Consider the following 16480-nt stretch of genomic DNA (forward strand, 5'->3'; position numbering starts at 1 on the left):
ATACATTTTGGTACATAGAACAGACGATCGTCTAATGGTAGACTGATAATTTTCTGCTGAAATTATCATCCTTTGAGTAGGATGATCATCTGCTGTAATGATGTACATGACAAATGCTTTTATATTTCCTGAATATATTTCGCAGCCCGGATGGATGAAACTAGATCCGGGGTCTTCAAACTCGCTCGATCTTCACTCTAAGTACAAGTCGATCCATGTGAGAATTGCACTGAAGTCGAACATGGAAAGACATCGCTTGATTACCGGTCAATGATGAAAACCGCTAACAAGCGCGAGAGGAATCACCGATAATGATAATGACCCTCAAGGTACTGCAGTACAATTCACGTGGCATGAATAAAGGACTTGGCGTCGAACGCCACGCAAAATCTTCTGGTCGAAGGTCATTGATGTATACCTGTCGCCGGAAGTGAGAAACTTGCCATTGAGGCATGCAAGCTTCAAAGTACTGATGGGGTTGTTCCTAGATCAACTTCTTGGATAATGAGCTGAAGTCGACAAGAAGCGATCCGTCAAAGGAGGGCCTTAATGAATCCCACATCAATGACACGGAACGGAGCTAATGATTTTAGTGGAGGTGAAAACAAACTGTGACATATGATTCAGGGTGGCGATCATGAATGGATGAAGGATAATGTATGGCAGTGGATGGGACACGGTTGACACTTTCAGAATGACCTCTCTTGAACATATAACGACACTGATGCGATGGATCGGTAGCATTACCCCAAAATGTGAATGGTTTGGCGAAGACCATGGTGATGAGACCGGTGAATGAAACAACCCAACCCGATGTGGTACGGAAGAAAAGTGTCATGTTCAAGAGCGACTTGCTACCATTAAGCTTTGATGTTCCCCCAATTTTTCCCCAGTCATTTCTGACCAGTACCTCTTTATTTTTGTCAAGCTTGAGGAGGATGACATATGCTTGTTCTATAACCTGCCCTTCAGGCAAGCCCATCGCTATGATTTAACGAGCTTAGCGATAGGGAAACTCGTTCTCGTCTAAAGACAAGTTTGTCGCTATTCAATCATTTTAACGAGTCTAAGGACAAAGAAAACTCGGTCCTTTTCATTTTTAGAGAGTCTGAAAAGGTACAGAAAGTTAACTCCATAATTCCTTTTTCGTCATCTAATCCCTTAAGTCCGAAAAAGTATAAAACAATACAGAAGGGATGGGTGTTCGATACTTTTAACGAGCCGAACAAGACAAGCGCTCGATCTTTTTGTGTAATAATCCCTCAGATCCAAAAAGATGAAAGTCTAAAAGAGGGATAGCTCTTCCGGTCCCTTTAACGAGCTGGAAGGCCAGAACTCGGCAAACTTTTCATATTTTACGAGTCAGAAAAGAGCTCAAAGATGACTCGTCTTTTGAGGAACGAGTGATAAACAGGGATAGCAACTGATTCCAGGTACAAATTGGAATTTTCCAATCACGGCAGTGTCACAAGGATGGCTAGGTGAAATCACTCTTCGCAAATGTTCCTCAAAATGGGTAAACACACAAATGGAAGTGAATGATCGGCCAAATGACGGTGGAGGTGACGGTGCACAAACACGACCAAGGCTTTTATGGCTGATGAATTTACGATCTCAAAAGGGTATTTACCGGTTCATTTTTTCTGAATGAGCTTGAACTCTAAAGGAAAGCCTGCTCATAAACTTATGTTTATTTTTTAACGAGCATGAACTATGCGCTAAAACTGCTCGGATCTTGCGTTTATTTTTTAACGAGCATGAACTATGTGCTAAAACTGCTCGAATCTTGCATGCCCCCAGCATCATAATAACGCATGTCAAAGGAGGGTGCCCCCCAAGCTTCATTGCATTCAACTTGGTGATTGGAATGAAGGTTTACCTTTGAATTTTGAAAAGGGGATTTGTTTCATTTTTTAATGAGGTTGACATAGTAAAAGAACTATCCTCATAACTCCTTGTTTCATTTTTTAACGAGGTTGATGCGAGATAAAAACTGTCCTCGGAGCCGACAAAATATTTAGGAATCTTCCGAATCCAACCAGAAGATTGGATTAGATTTCATTTTGTAGGTTTCCACCGTGGCCACTTTCGCCAGATTACTTGGAGGCGGTAGGGCGAAAGTACCCATTAAGGCAGGGTCTTTTAGGAGACCTATTCCGATATTTTGAAGCAAATGATTCCTTCCATGGATCATTGGAATGCTTCCTATAACTTGTGAACTGTTGGGGAGAAAAGTTTGTTGGTCGACGATTGTAATTCCTTCTTGGAAGGGAAATGCAATCTTCCTGAAGTAGGTCGACACAACCGCGGCCATGGCATAGATCCAGGGCCTTCCTAGTAGGATGTTGTAATCGAGGTTTCCATCAATTACTTCAACATCAATTCCTACTGTTTTGCCCCCCAGTTCAACTTGCAAGTTACTTAAAATCCCGTATGGAGTGTATGATCGTCCATCAAATGCTTTTAATGTCGTTGACGATTTCGACAAGGGTGGTGAGCCTAAATCTTTCCAGCAACTCATCGACATAAGACATGTAGATGCCCCCTCATCAATAATTGTTCGATGAACAGTTTTGTTGAGGGCTTTCACTTGAATAAGGAAAGCTAGTTGAGCTGGTAACTGAGGGTCATATCCTTTATGATCAAAGGCCACAAGATTGGAATCCATTGGGCCAATCCCACCTATTGCTGATAATAAAGCTTGCTCTTGGGAGGGGCAATTTTGTGGTACTTCAAGTGTCGACATAGTGGACGGCGATTGGGCCAGGTCCTTTACTATATTATAATGTTGTGCTCCTTTGGCACGAGGATTAAATGTCGATTTGTGTACTACTCCCTTTGGCGACTTTATCATTGGCACAGGAACGATGGGTGGCACAACTTCGGTCAAAGTTGTTGTTGAACTACTAGGTCGTTCATTAACCTTGTTGTTCGACAGCTTTGGATTCCCGTAATCTTTACTCCTTGTCAAAGCATTATTCTGTTGCTTCGAGGTAGACAACATAAGCACTTGGGATCCGGAAGCATTTTGATTAGCAACCAGATTTTGACTTGGATTAGGAAACGGATCAGTCAATACTGCTGGGGTTTTTGAACTCTTGAAGAGTTTCTTAACTTCAGCTATATGTGGACAATATTTCGTCCAATGATCCTCATCGCATATATGACACCCTGCCGGGGTTTCCTTTTTCTTCCTGTCTTTTTCTTCTTGCCCCCTGGTTGCTTCAGCTGTTTGCCATTATCGGTCGACATGGCATTTACTTCTGAGGCAAGAAGTTTTTCATTTGCATTTTGACTGTAAATTTTGTGCTTGCCAATCATGTCATCGCCGGCGTGAGAGTCATTGTTTGATTTAGGAGGAGGAGGAATTGAGAATTCTGGTCTAGGGGCGTCAGGTATTTTGTCGTAGAGCATGCCAGACTGAGTATAAACCAAGTCTAGATATTGCGCACGAGCTATAACTTGCTCTTCTGTTACGACTCCCCCCTTGGCCACATCTTCCGTTATGGCCGGAAGTAATGACTTTATAAACCATTCAGCTAATAGCTGATCGGGAACATATGTTTTTACCATCCTACAACGACGTCGCCATTCGTGTATATGATCAGATATATGAGTGGCCGTTGTCTGTTTGAAGTTGGTAAGGAGTTCTGTTCCCGTTTCATACCTTATCGGCAATTGAAAATGGGTTAAAAAGGTTGTAGCTAAGGTACTGAAGTTGTCGAACGAAGCTCTAGGCAATTCAATATACCATTTTGCCGCTGGACCCGTTAACGTCCTCTGAAAAAGGCGAAGTCTTATCGAATCATCATTCAGGGTGTTTGATGAACACCATAGATGGAATGTCATCACGTGATTCGATGGGTCTTCACCTGGATTTCCATTAAATTTAGGAATGTCTGATGGAAGTTTGTGTGGAATCGCTAGCCACCAAGGGGCATAATCAATTGGATCATTCGTCAGCCGGTTTAGATCTGGTAATTCTAGAGTTGCTACAAAGGGCAACTGTTGATTCAGGTTAGGCGAAGCATATCCAGGATAAGACGGAATCGCCTGAGCAGTGGGTCTTTGCATACCAGCATAATGTTGGCAACTTTGACAAGGTTGATGGGTATAACCATTATTGTATGGTTGTCCATTACTTACAAAGACTTGTTGCTCAGGTCCTTGATATGATTGCTGGAATTGCAGTTGTTGAGTTCTAACCAGCTCTGGTTGTTGGATCATTTGCTGATGCCCAATACTAGATGATTGACCAAGATGAGGAGTCACAGTACTTGTTTGATCCTGAGTCGCTCCAGATAAGGAGGCACTGACCTGAGGTTGCGATTGAGATGTCGAGACAAGAGGCTGTTGTATGGCAACCTGAGAAACTTGGGGTTGACATACAGTAGGCAGTGCTTGTACTTGCGACGCAATCACCATACCAGGTATAGTAGCAACATTCGACACAGGGCGGACTGGTTGCATAGAATATACAACTCCTGGTTGTTGAGGCAGTATTGGTACCCAACAGCTGGATGTAATTCCAGTTTGACCTGAACTTTGTTGTGAACTCACGGATGGGCATCCTCCTGGAGGAGGTAATGAAAGGGCATACTGCCCCCCATATGGTATCAATCCGGAACACAAGGGGATCGATTGCCCAGATTGACCTCCAAATGGATCAATTTGGCGAGTTTGAACATAAGAAATACCAGATGATAATCCGGATGAAGAAATAGGAACTAACCATGTCGTTGTCCCTGATTGGACTCCGGCTTGTTGTTGACAATTTGCCGGGACAGATGGTATACCAGCGAACATCATTGGAGTAGCAGCAAGAGGCTCTGCTGCAGCTATGTCGGACGACACAGTCCTAGATGTCGACGGTTGTTCAGACATATCTAGTCTATCCAAAAGATTTCTTAGCGATTCTACAGGAACTTCCACTTGTGGTGGACTAACTTCGAAGATCAACGAGGGAAGGGTGATGATTATTCCGCTTAAAATAAATTTTATAACGACGCTTTAGACACAACTTGCTTTTTCAGTTTTAAAGAGTCGAGAAAAAGCTAAAGATGACTCTAGTCTCCTTCGATGTTTTAACGAGCCCGAAGTGACAAATGCTCGGATGGACTTTTTCAGTTATAGAGTTTGAAAAAGGCCAAAAGAAACTGCTCTGGAGATCTAGGCAGAGGGTGTGCCAAACCTTTCGCAAAACCACGGAATACGTTTTACGGTACGTGTGGTCAATCTTCGTGAATGTTGTGTTCACTGCATTGCGATCAGTAGGGCGGCCGACACGGCTTCCTAAGGATAAAGGCTTTGTTCCTATAGGGGTCTCCCAATATATACGCGACGGTACATGGAAGCACAAGTCCGTATTAGCGCCACCGACTCTCAGGAGGAATCACCCACCTTCGTAGAGATCGACAGTCACTATGTTTAACGACGCCGGAACACGTCTCTACCTAGACCTCTAGATGTTTGCGTTATGTTACAAAGCGTTGTTATGTAAATTGGATTTATTTTAATGTTGATCTTGCTTATCAGTTTGCCTTTAAGGATCACCACGAGATGTATGCAACAAATTCCTAAATGCAGTCTAAGATGAGAAGCAAACTTTTTCAAATCTTTTTGACTGATGAAAATCTTAACTACTGAGGGAGAAGAAAGGCATATCTTTTCACACAGTTCATACAGCACAAACTAATGCACTTTTTCCTAAATCATCAATCACACAGTCAAATGCAAAATGCACAATGCATGTATTTTCTTTTCCCTTTCTTAATGTGGATGGATACAAAAAGAAAGTGGTTATATAACTTTGATTTCGATTTAAAGTGAAAGTAAACAAGTTTGTCCAAAATCAAAAGACACCTTAAGATTCACTTCCTTAATCACTGGAAATACATGAAATCAAACCATACTAATGAAAGTAAAATGACTAATCAGCTATGGACAGCAAGCAAGCTAACTCTTTAGACCAGCAAAAATGCCTGACACAGGTTCAGATCTAAGAGGTCAAAAGCATGACTAGTTTAATTTTCGTTATGGGAAATTGTAAATGAGTAAGAAATACAAAGAACAAGTACAATTTCGTTATATAACAGAGGCGGAATGATGTCAAGGAAAGTTGGTTTACAGCAAGTACAAATGACAAGCAATCAGCAGCAAAATAACAGTGAAAACAGGGCCAAGACTCAGTGGGAAACCTCAGCAAGACACTGGCTAACTGGTCCAGCGCAGGCTCTAGTCTGTCAAACTGACTTTCAGCGCAGTTCCCGAAGGGAGTACCTGCGCTGAAATGCAGACTGCCTTTGGGCAGCCTGCACTGAGACACGAGAGTTGCGTTTACAAGGGTTTCCGGGCCATAAAAAGCTCAAAAAATTCACTGTTTTTGCTGAAATAAAAAGCTATAGGTCAAGTACAAGCTAAGGGATGATCAAGAGGATGAAAAGCTATCACAAAGAGCACAAGAGTCCTTGTGGATCAGCTCTTCAAATCATAAACTTGCTCAGAAACTGAGCCAGAGCAGCTGCCCTCTACTTTGCAATTGAAGGACTCAATTGCAGTTCGATTTGGTGCTCTCCTTGTTTATGAGATGAATAGCAAGAAACACAATAAACCAACAAGATACTAGGTCCCCAGCGGAGTCGCCAGTTTGTTGTGGGGAAAAGTATCCGACTCGGAATGACCCTATCCCTACTCTAAGGGTGATAGTTCCTTAGCAACAACTGAAAGTAAAGCTTTGATATTTTTCCTTTATGAAAGTACAGAGAAGGAAGAAAAGATTGACCAACCGATGTCTTTCGCTTTTGTCGATCCTGTCTTCTCTCTTTGCCTCTTGTTCCCAGCTCCTTGCTCCTTTTGCCGGCCCAGCTACACAAAGATCCTGCAAAAACAAGAGAGGGAAACTACAAGAAACATGTACTCATAACTGATGCATGGATTAGAATGGATCAAATATACAGATAAAAACAATACATCATTGTAATACAAGTATATAGGAGAACATCAAAAGCTTTATTGATAGAAGATAAAGGTTCTGAGAAGGTTACAACCATAAATGGCTCCAATCTAGCAGCACCTCCCCAGCAGCAAGAAATCTCCTCTTCTCCTCTATAAAAGCAATCACCCAATAACTTTAACTGTAAACCAACAACACTTCCTTACTTTGCACAAAATTCCAGCCTCCCTAGACCTCATAGAAGAGCTCTATATATAGGGTAGAAGGAGAAAGGATGAGTCAGCTTGAGACTGACATAAAGCTACCTTGTGTCCTCTCCCTCTTCAGTTAAACTTCAGTTCTTGAGTCCACTTGGAGATCCTTGCTTCCACATGGAGATCAAGTACCTCTTACTCATCATAGGGCGAATTCCTTGAACCAAGTGTCAGTTTGGAAGCTTCCTGGGCAGTTGACACCTTGCAGAATGACTGTGCCACTTGGCCAATCTCGCCCAGCGCAGGTAGCCTTCATTGGTTTTGACTTTCAGCGCAGGTACAAGGAGGAGCAGTTGACATTCAGCGCAGATGCTCAGTGGAGCAGCTGACATGATCCAAAAATAGCCTGTTTTTGAGTGTTTTCAGGTGGAGAACTGATAGGAAGTGCTATGGTTTGCTGACCTTGTTCCTCTAGGGGTAAGAACAACATGTTTAGGGACTGAGGATCCCTGTAATTATCGACATTTCATGCTCCATGCTGCGAGGCACAAAAATGTCTATAACAGGCCTGCACCCAGTGTTCAATGTGGATCACCTTCGGCCATACTTTCCACCATTGCTAGACACATCCGACATTGCAGAACAGCTCAAACCCACAGAATTAAATCCAGATTGCATGGAACAAGCTGCAACTGATCGGATCATGGACACACAGATCAAGAACACTCACCAACAGAATATCCAACTGTATCGGGTTGTCAAAGCAGGCCAACTCCTTCAGTAGGGCAAGTGGCTCACCAGGGAACAAGTTCAGCAGAAGTTTCCTCATCTCATGGAGGAGCTCAACGCAATGGGGACCATTGCTTCCTAAGGGGGGAGGAATGATCCAGGTGGATATTGGTGGCCACCTGCCAAGTCCACCTGGACCCCCACCATTGTCTTTCTCAGCATTTTCAGTTTCCTTAATTGTAGCACAGTTTACTATTTTTAGCAGTTTTTCGGGTCCTGAACTTCCGGAGCCGTTTTGAGGCCCTAAACGACGTTTTTTTGGGAATCTGGGGCAACATGGGTCCATGGACCGATGTTGCCTCCCAAAGTGGTAGTACTCGGATAGATCTTTCTAACGAGCTATTGTACGCGTCAAACGGAGATCATATGCCAAAGTTACGACCCCGGGAAGTTGATGTACCAATTTACCCCCAAACGGGGCCCACAGTTTGGCGTTTCATCTCCTAGGGTTAGGTTTTGGAATGTTAAGGGTTTTCCATTGTTTCTCAACAATAAATAGGCCTTCGAGCCTCATTGTAACACAGTTCAGAGGCATGTAGCCATCACATCTCTTCTCAGAGATAAGCTACCATCGCCCTAGCTGGTTTATTTCCATTTCTGGTTGTAAGCATATTTCAGTATTTTCCATTAATGAAATGAAGTATTATTTCCGCTGCATCGTTGTGTATATGGTTATCTCTGTAATTTGTTGCGTTCCTGTTTAAATCCGGATCACTCAAAGTGATATGAAAAGAGGATTTTTTATCACTGACGGCAAGATGTAAATACTGAAACTAACATTGGCTCCAGCTGGGGATGGTAGCTCCTTGGAGGTGCCAAGCATACCGTAGACCAAGTGCATATCCATTGGGCATGGAGTCGAAATCTAAAGACTAACTTAATACTGAAAACTTGATTGAAGACTGACTGAAAACTAACTGAAAAAAGATTCTCAAAATTGAGCTTATTCAACAAAACTTACTCTAACTAATCCATTCATCACCTGATCAAGTGAAATCGAACATCTAATGAAACCATGTAAGCATTCTAGTTGCTATTTGAATTCTCTACAAGTGCTTGCTTATGAGCAAGAAGGGAGAACTACTGAAAGGCAACTCCCATGAAAACTTGAAATCAGATTGAATCTTTATGAAATTGCAAAGCATGAGCCCTCAAGCTGACCTCAAAAATGTTTCAAAAGGATATTCATAGGAATACATATTGATTTCCAGTCCATATAATACATTATTGTTCTACTCTAGGTAGTCTTCATGCCTTCATTTTAAAATTTTCCTAATATTTGTGCTTTCTTCCCTTGATGACTATAGCAAGTTGACAAAAGGATCCTGAAACTCGTGATTGACTAATTTTTCTTGATGATCAACAAAAAAACAAGAATCTTCTTCATTACTATCTTGATATGGCTGCAAATTTTTGGATGAGCTTTGTAATGAGACTCCTGCTGAAAATGACAAAGAAACTAGTTGTCGGATCAAGTTTATATCAGTTACACTCTTTTCAAGCTCAAAGTTAGCTTACAGAGAAGGACTTTTACTGTAGATATTATCCAACACATCAACTATTAGGTCATGAAAAACTTGAAAAATCTATTGCAACCTAATTTCCATTGGTTCTAATGAGACTACATGACTTTCTACAGGCTTCTCATCCTTTTCTTTAGAGATATTATGAAAATTTTCCTATAAAAATTGAAATGCTTCAAAACATAATGGTACAAAATCATCTTGCATCATTTGATTGTATGTTTTAGCTTCCAAGCCTTCATCTACAATTTGAAATTCAATGGAATTTGGTGGCTACAAATCTAAAGCTAAGGAGGATTCTATGTCACAAATTATTTCCTCAAAAATCAATTCAGGAGAAGATTTATCATTTATAGTGTTGACCACACGCTTATCTTCTTGGTTATAGTTTTCTAATATTTTTGCAAATGAGGAGAAACACAAGGGTAAGGAGCTCTGATAAAGAATTTCATTATCCTTTTTATTGTCAATATCAAAACTTAATGACTATTGATTTATGATTGCATCAAAGTTGTCTATAATGAACTGAAATGAAGTAAAACAAAGAGTCAAATATCCTTCACCTACTTCCTAATTTTATGCACTTTCCTCCTCACTGCCATAGCTAATATGCATCAATTGATCACTGTATTCGAGATGCTGAAACTAAACTTCCTCCTCCCAAAAACCAGTTGTTGATTGGTCTGTAAGATTAGGTTATGTTTGGAGAACATAATCATCATCATATTCATCAAACTTTGGCAAATCATCAAAAGTAATGTCATCAAACATACACATTATATCGGAAAATTGTTGCTCCTCAGATTGATCTATAAATCCATTTTTTGATCTATGGTAGCTGGGATTAGTAGGAAAGTATTTAGAGCCAGTAACCTCTTCTTTTTCTAGGATAAGTGGGTCATGGTGATCTTGAATGAAAATTTTATCTCTCACAGTGATCTTTTGCATCATTTCCTCCACTGCACTCACCAAAATGTCGAACTTTACCTCTAAAGATGTCAGGTGCTCTGCATCTATGTTCTCCCTCTTTTCTTCCTTCAACTTTTCCCTTTTGATAAGCATATTAGCCTCTACATCTATTGTATTGTTTTTCATCTCTTCAAGTGTTGCAAGGTTCCTTTCTCTCAGCTGAAACTCCATTTCCAAATCAAAGGCATCCAGGTAATGTAAGAGAGCTGAGTCGGGATGAGGTCTTATATTGGCAAGTATCGAACAATAGACTTGATTGAATCTATTAGAAAATTGTTGTACTGTCTCCTGAGGCCATCTTTTTAGCTGGTCATACTCTTCTAGAATGAGGAAAGGGTTTTATTTGAACACCCACTTGTCAAGGAAAACTTTGATAAACTGCGGGAAATATGAGATGCTTGCAGCCAGTAGATTTTTGAACCAACTCTTGACTTTGCCTTGCAAAGAAAGAGAAAATAGCCTAATACTGACATCCTCTTTATCAACTTCAAAAATGTCAAGGAAAGTCTCAAAATTATGCATATGTCTCTCAGTAGTGATGTTGTCACATTCACCATCAAACCTTGGTAGATATAGGTAATGACTTTTAGGGAAAGCATGGAGTATAGGAGGTAAGATAAGTGGTTTGTATCTATCTGGAAATTTACAAGGTGTAGGAGTATGTACAAAAGTTGTAGGATCAGTCTCGATCTCTTGAGGTTCATTAATTTGAAGATGGTCATCATAAGATTTGGAAAAAGGTTCTAGACCAAGATCAAAGGCATACGGGGAATTTGTATTTACAACCTTCAAAGGAAAGAAATCCAATGGAGTTTCAAGATCTTTTCTCAAACATAATATACCTTGGAAAAAATTTTGGAAATTCTCAGGAAAAGAGAAGAGATATTTCATGATAAGCAAGATGATGTCTTGAATAAAAGTCCAATTTGAATACTTGATCTTCCCATGTTTTCCTTTCATATTTCATGGCAAGGTTTATCCTCTAGTGGAGTCTTGGATTCGATTTCAAAATTGATTTGGAGTCGACATGTGAATGATTTCAGCCTTTCGCGTGCCCAATCACCGTCCACCATCAACAATCAAATCTCAACTTTGTCGTACACCCAGGGAAAATGAATCTTTCGTTCCCCAGCAACAGTGCCAGTATGTTATCACTCCTCCATATCTCCAAGGCCGAGGAAGAGTCCAACTGAGGTAACCACAGACCAACCTTTTGACTTGGTATCTAGCCCTACTAGGCCGGAGAGGGCTCTCTCTAAAGAATCACAGCCAAGAGGGCTAGACGGATTAGGGTTTTAGGCTAGGTATAAAGTGAAAAGGGTTTTGTTTGTTTGAATGGGCTGCTGGATGAGGATTAGGTCAAGAACTAGGTCAAGGCAAATGAGATATGATTACAGACATTCAGAGGGGAAGGGTAGGGAGAAAACCTAAACTTAAGGGTATTTGTGTGGGATGAATTAGACTAATGAGGAGCTAAGAAAAGCATGAAAACACATGATTTTTTCCTAAATTGAATAAATGATTACAGACTATGAACGTTTCCCCAAAACAAAGCATGAAAACTCATGAATTTTGTTCATCAACATGAAAACTATCATAAAATAGACATGAAATGATTGCTGGAATAAACAACATATTCAAACATATGAAACAATAGAAGAAACAATGCTAAATTTTCATACCACAAGTATCCCAAGGAAATGGCTGCAACTCATCTATTAAAAACTGGCCAGTTTTTGATACAATAGTGTCTCTTGATCAAAATCCAAACATGCAACTGATTCCAACCTCTTCCAAAAGTGATGAAGGGAATGATATAAAAATAAAAACAACCTTCTCTCATCCTCATGGGTCAAATCCCTGATTTGAGGAAGAGATCCACAAAAATCTAAACTGATACCTAAAGTGTAGGGAGTTCCAAGTGACTCCTCCCTAATTACAATGAAACTAATTCATTTGACTTCATGATGACATTTATCCAATGTATTTACCGTAGGTAAATTATCCACATGATATTTAAATTTAAATCCATCAATTACATTGGTAAAAACATGATTTTTCAAGGTGAAACTGTCAAAACTGAGAAAATTTACAAAATATTGAAACTTAGAAAATTTGTGTCAAAAGCGTAGCACCAACTTCAGCTCCACAGTTGAGGCGGTTCCCGGTGTCCAAATTGAGCCGAAGATAGCTCATTGGAAATCATGTCTTGTCTAGTTTCCATATATACCTTTAGTTTCCCAAATAGTAAAGTTTTGTTTCTCGAAAAGTGGATTATACCAAGACTGGTCAGAAGCGCAGCGCCAGCCTCCAAAACAGGGTAGAAACATGATTGTTTGGGTGTTTTTTGACCCTTTAACTGTCCAGTTGACCCAAAAAAGATTAGAAAAGTGGTTTTACCAACTGTATTTGGCCTTTTGAATCTAATGGTGGTGGCCATTTTGCATTTGGATGCCCCTAGGAAAAGCGCAGGCCTATGGCACTGCACTTTTGGTAGTGTGACTGGTGCAAAAAAAGCCAAAAATGCAAAAGACTCCAAAATTTTCAAAATTGATCAAAATTTGTTGAATGATGATTGATGGCATGGCTTAGGCATGGAGTGAGGCCTCAGAAAGTATATCAAGCCTCCTTTTCTCTTCTTTCTTGGTTAGGGTTTCAATTTTGGCATTTGCCCTCTTAAGCTTTGACCTTGCAATTTTGTTCCTCATGGCATAATGCTTCACCATCTTTCTCTGAATGTCATTGTATTTGTTTCCCTTGTCCAGGAGATTCTAAAAATGTTGTTCAGTCCTTCCTCCCTTATGTGGCCTTCTCTCTTCCCTCTCTTCTTCCTCCATGAAATCTATGTTTCTCTTCTTCCATAGTGTCTTGGCTAGAAACTCTAGGGAGATTAATTGGGAGTGAAATGTAGGCTTAGGGAGTTGGGAATGGGATGCAAAAAATTAGGGAGATGGGGGAATAGATTATCAAATTGAGGGAGGTGACAGGAAGTAAAAATGTTGTGGGATTTGTGAGCCTAGGGAATTGAGATACCTAGGGCTTAGGGTTTAGAGGATAAAGGGCTCTGGGAAAAAGGAATGGTAGTGTAAGGGTAGGGATAGGGTTTTTAGATATGTAGAAGGGTAGTGAAAGTATTAGGAAATATATTTGTAAATTGGGAATTAAACTAGGGTTTTTAGCAAGGAAGACACCAAACTTTTATAGAAGATTCAAACACCACTAAAATTTTCCTTTAGGAATGCTAAGAGGTGGCATTAGATGTTACTTACATGCTAGGAGGTGGAGAAACACTTTGTTGAGGGTTTGGAGGACCTACACAAAGTTTGGAAGCTATCAAGTGAAATTGGGCAGGTGCACAGCATACTAGGAAAAAGCGCAACGCCTTGCCTAGAAGCGCAACACCTGTGTTAAAAAAGACAGTGATCACAGCTCTAAGCGCAACGCCTCCCTCCTAAGTGTAGTGCCTACATCAAATCAAATTTTGAGTGCCTTCCCGAAGTCCAACTTGCGCTCATGATATCTCGTTGGAAAGATAGCTTTCTTAGCTACACAATGGACTTATCAAGCACTGAAAATAAGAAATCATAGCCCCTAAAAAAGAAATACTCCCAATACTGGTCAAAACATGTAGAATGGGGGTGCAAAAATGCAATGTGCTCTTGTAGGCAACTTTTGGAGGCCTTCCTCAACTCCAAACTTAGCTCATGATAGCTCATTGGAAATATCTTCCAATCTAGTTGTCATTTTACTTTGACATTTTGATGTTTGTTATGTGGAACTTTGAGTTCGTAGCTTGGGAGTCATGAACTTATTACAAATTGAATAACATAAAATTACATAGTGAAAAATATAAAAATTTAAATTTGAACTCAAAATTACATGGTGAAATAAGCATTTCTCTTTACAAATCATCTTCACATGGTGAAGATATGTTATTTGATCACCCTTTACTTGCTGGTCTTATGGAATGGAATGGAGTTTTATTGGAACCTTGGAAACCCTAATGACCTAATGAAACCTTGAAAAACTCTAAAATACCTAATGAGACCTTGAAGGACTAATTTTCAAGATGACATGATGACCTCATGACTGATACAAATGGCATGTTAAAATTAACTTTATGGATGATGTACATTCAACAAGATATGAAACTATGCTAGCAAGTAATCACATTCAGGGAAGAGTGATGTTTTTGGACTAGGACTACCATCAATGACTAATTTTTTAAATGACCTAGTGGAATGATAAAAAAAATATGAATGGGACCCTTAAAATGATATGAAAAGAGGATTTTTGATCACTGATGGTAGGATGCAAACACTGACACTAACATTGGCTCCAGGTGGGGATTGTAGCTCCTTGGAGGTGCCAAGAACACCACAGACCAAGTGCCTATCCATTGGGCATAAAGTCAAAAGCTAAAGACTAACTGAATATTGAAAACTTGACTCAAGACTAACTGAAAACTAACAGAAAAAAGATGCTCAGAATTGAACTTATTCAACAAAACCTACTCTAACTGATCCATTCATCACCTGATCAGGTGAAATGGAACAGCCAATGCAACCATGTAAGAATTATGGCCTCTATTTGAATTCTCTACAAGTTCTTACTTATGAGAAAGAAGAGAGAACTACTGAAAGGCAACTCCCATGAAAACTTGAAATAGGATTGAATCTTTATGAAATTGAAAAGTATGAGCCCTCTGGCTAACCTCAAAAATGTTGCAAAAGGATCTTCATAGGAATACATATTGAATTCCATCACATATAATACATTGTTTTTCTGCTCTAGGTAGTCTTTGTACCTTGATTTTAAAATTTCCCCAACATTTGTGCTTTCTTCTATTGATGACTGCAGCAAGTTGAAAAAAAGATCCTGAAACTTGTGAGTGACTAATTTTTCTTGATGATCAACAACAAAACAAGAGTCTTTTTCATTACTATCCTGATATGACTGCAAATTTTTGGATGAGCTTTGTAATGAGACTCCTGCTAAAAATGACAAAGAAATCGGTTTTCAGATCAAGTTTATATCGACACTCTTTTCAGGATCATAGTTAGCTAATCAAGAAGGACTTTTACTACAGATATTATCCAACACATCAACTATTGGGTCATGAAAAACTTGAAAAGACTGTTGCAACCTATTTTCCATTGGTTCTAATGAGACTGCATGAGTTTCTACAGTCTCCTAATCCTTTGCTTTAGAGATATTATGAAAATTTTCCTTTAAAAACTAAAATGCTTCAAAACGTAATGGTACAGAATCATCTTGCATCATTTGATTATATGTTTCAGCTTCCAAGCCTTCATCTGCAATTTGGAATTCAATGGAATTTGGTGGCTGCAAATCTAGAGCTAAGGAGGATTCTATGTCGCAAATGATTTCCTCAAAAATCAATTCATGAGAAGTTTTATCATTTATAGTGTCGACCACTCACTTATCTACTTGCTTATAGTTTCTCTTACTTTTGCAAATGATAAGTAACACAAGGGTAAGGAGCTCTGATCAAGAATTTCATTATCCCTTTGATTGTCAAGATCAAAACTTAATGACTGCTGATTTATGATTGCAACAAGGTTGTCTTTGATGAAATAAAATGAATTAAAACAAAGATGAAAAGATCCTTCACTTACTTCCAAATTTTATGCACTTTCCTCCTCACTTCCATAGCTGATATGCATCGGCTGATCACCGTATTCGAGTTACTGAAACTGAACTTCCTCCTCCCACAAACTAGTTGTTGATTGATCTGCAAGATTAGCTTCTATTTGGAGAACATAATCATCGTCATATTGATCAAACTTTGGAAAATCATCAAAATTAATGTCATCAAACATACACATTAGATCAGCAGATTGTTGCTCGTCAGATTGATCTATATATCCATTTCTGATCTATGGTAGTTGGGATTCGCAGGGAAGTATTTAGGGCCAGTAACCTCTTATTTTTCTGGAATAAGCAGGTCATGGTGATCTTGAAAGGAAAATTCATCTGTCACGTGATATTTTGCATCATTTCCTCCACTACACTCACCAAAATGTCATGCT

The sequence above is a fragment of the Pinus tabuliformis genome, chromosome 3_2 (genome assembly GCF_031772625.1).
Source record: "Pinus tabuliformis cultivar Carrire ecotype Pingquan chromosome 3_2, CPIR1, whole genome shotgun sequence".
NCBI lineage: Eukaryota > Viridiplantae > Streptophyta > Pinopsida > Pinales > Pinaceae > Pinus > Pinus tabuliformis.